We start from the raw sequence: 3,167 nt of genomic DNA, 5'->3' as shown, positions 1-3,167 counted from the left end.
AAATCTTTTTCTAACTTCTTATCTATTCAACATTTATTTTCAAATCTTTTTCAATTAACTACTTGACTTGTTTGTTTTAATTTTAAAAAGTTTACTATTTCTTATCTTTTTCAAAACCACCTAACTACCTTTCTCTCTCTCTCTAATTTTCGAAAACCAGTACCCACTTTTTTAAAATTCTTTTTAATTAATTAATTGTTTTCAATTCTAATTTTATTTTATTTTCCTTCTTAAATTTCAAATTCTTCTTATTCTCCCTCTACCTCATTCTTCTATTCTTCCATTCTTCTACTCACATAAAGGAATCTCTATATTGTGACATAGAAGATTCCTCTTCTTTTCTGTTCTCTTCTTTTTCATATGAGCAGAAACAAGGATAAGAACATTCTTGTTGAAGCTGATCCTGAACCTGAAAGGACTCTGAAGAGGAAGCTAAGAGAAGGTAAAGCACAATGCTTTGGGGAGGACCTTACATAAATTTTCAAAAAAGAAGAAGATATGGCAGCCGAAAATAACAACAATGGTGGAGATGCAAGGAAGGTGCTTGGTGACTTTACTGCACCAATTTCTGACTTCTATGGGAGAAGCATCTCAATTCCTGCAATTGGAGCAAACAACTGTGAGCTTAAGCCTCAATCAGTTTCTCTAATGCAGCAGAATTGCAAGTTTCATGGACTTCCATTGGAAGATCCGCATCAGTTCTTAGCTGAGTTCTTGCAAATCTGTGACACTATTAAGACCAATGGGGTTAATCCCAAGGTCTACAGACTTATGCTTTTTCCCTTTGCTGTAAGAGACAGAGTTAGGATATGGTTGGACTCACAACCTAAAGAAAGCCTGAACTCTTGGGAAAAGTTGGTCAATACTTTCTTGGCCAAATTCTTTCCACCTCAAAAGTTGAGCAAGCTTAGAGTGGAAGTCCAAACCTTCAGACAAAAGGAAGGTGAATCCCTCTATGAAGCTTGGGAAAGATACAAGCAATTGATCAGAAGGTGTCCTTCTGACATGCTTTCAGAATGGTGCATCTTATGTATATTCTATGATGGTCTATCTGAATTGTCCAAGATGTCATTGGACCACTCTGCTGGTGGATCTCTTCATCTGAATTGGCACACAGAGGGTGTTTAAATGCCAGAATGGTACAGAGACTAGAATTCCTTGACACCTTAGGATCTGTGGACTGATAAACCACTATTTTATGGTTTATCTTATGCTCAATTGAGTGGATTTTATCAATCTTTCATATACTTATTCATATGATTTGCATGAGTTTACGTTTTCCTTCCTAATTTTGTGCTATGATTGAAAACATGTTTCTTTGGTCTTAATTTTGATATGTTTAATCCTCTCTTATTACCATTCGATACCTTGATATGTGTGTTAAGTGTTTTCAGAGATTACAGGGCAGGAATGGCTTAGAGGATGGAAAGGAAGCATGCAAAAGTGGAAGGAATACAAGAAACTGAAGGAACTGCTAAAGCTGTCCAGCCTGACCTCTTGGTACTAAATCGACCATAACTTGAGCTACAGAGATCCAAATGATGCAGTTCCAGCTGCGTTTGAAAGCTAACATTTGGGGCTTCGCAACGTGTGGAACACGTGGACGCGAACGTGAACGTGTGGAACACGCGGACGCGTGACCTGGCAGAAACGCAATCCACGCAAACACGTGGACGATGCTTCCGCGTCACTTTCCCGCGACCTGTACGTACCAGAATACGCAGGGAGCGATTTCTGGGCTGTTTTTGACCCAATTTTTGGCCTAGAAATCACAGATTAGAGGCTATAAAGTGGGGGAATGTATCCATTCATTAACATGTCTTCCATTATTCACTTTTCATTTTTTTAAATGCAGTTTTAGAGAGAGAGAGAGAGGCTCTCTCCTCTCTCTTAGGATTTAGTTTTAGGATTTAGGATTATTTTTTCTTCATCACAGGTTTAATGTTCCTTTTATTTATTTTTCCAATTTAATTTATGAACTTTTCCATGTTAAGATTTGAATATTCTATTTAATATAATTTGAGGTATTTTCAGATCTATGATTTGTTTCCTTTATTTATATAAATAATTTAGATTTTTCTCTTTTGGCTTTGGTTGATTAATTGGTGACTCTTGAGTTGTCAAACTCATCGTGATTGATAATTGTTATCTTTGCTGATTGATTTAAATTCCTATAACTCTACTCTTTCCTTAGGAGTTGACTAGGACTATAGGTGTTAAATTGATTTATCCACTTGACTTACCTTCATAGTTAGAGGTTGACTTAGTGGGAGCAAAATATAATTTTCATCACCATTGATAAGGATAACTAGGATGGGACTTCTAATTTTCATACCGTGCCAAGAGTTTTATTAGCTATTAATTTATTAATTCCTGCAATCTATTTCTCTCATTCAAACCTTTTTCAAAAAACCCAAAAATATTGTTTTCCATAACCAATAATAAATCATACTTCCCTGCAATTCCTTGAGAAGACGACCCGAGGTTTGAATACTACGGTTTATAAATTTCATTGGGTTTGTTACTTGTGACAACCAAACGTTTGTACAAAAGGATTCTCTGTTGGTTTAGAAACTATACTTATAATGCGATTAATTTTGTGAATTTGTCTACTAGCAGAAATCCGATCGTCAAAATGGCGCCGTTGCCGGGGAATTAAAAACGTGTGCTTTATTATTGGTTATTGTAAATATTTTTCTTTTGCTTGTTTATTTGTTTCTGTTTTCATTTTTAATTCTTATTAGCTACCATGAGTTCTCACCCCTCTCGCTTTGAGTTTGGTTCTAATATTGTTGAAGGGAATGAAAGCTATAGCAGGAACATGCATCAAGGTTAGAACAGCCAAAGATGGATGGAGCCACGAGGACTTGATCAACCCTTTAGGCAACAACACCCTCCACAGTATCACAAACAAAGAACATTCTACAATGCATGCCAAGGCAATAGATATGGTGGATCCCTTTGTAGTTACCAACGAGCTCTACCCTGTTCTTATGAACCATCCTCTCAACATAGCTTTGAACCACCACACTCACAAGTTCCTTTTCACCATTCACCACCGTATGACCCTTATCCACCACAATTCCAATCTAATTACTCCCAAGAACCACCACCGCAATATTCACCATCTCCATATCCTTATCAAGAAGAACCAACTTTGTATTATG

General features: G+C 36.6%; 1 non-coding gene across 1 annotated transcript; it reads right to left on the bottom strand.

Moving 5' to 3' along the window:
* Positions 1-903: 903 nt before the first annotated feature.
* Positions 904-1,011, bottom strand: LOC148580023 (small nucleolar RNA R71). Its single transcript, XR_015898359.1, has one exon. It is a non-coding gene; the product is annotated as a small nucleolar RNA R71 (small nucleolar RNA).
* Between the last annotated feature and the right edge of the window lie 2,156 nt (positions 1,012-3,167).

Source organism: Arachis ipaensis, chromosome B10, assembly GCF_059453495.1.
Source record: "Arachis ipaensis isolate K30076 ecotype BB chromosome B10, ASM5945349v1, whole genome shotgun sequence".
Classification (NCBI taxonomy): Eukaryota; Viridiplantae; Streptophyta; class Magnoliopsida; order Fabales; family Fabaceae; genus Arachis; species Arachis ipaensis.
Note: the sequence above shows the minus strand (reverse complement) of the source record. Positions and strands in the feature narration are given on the sequence as shown.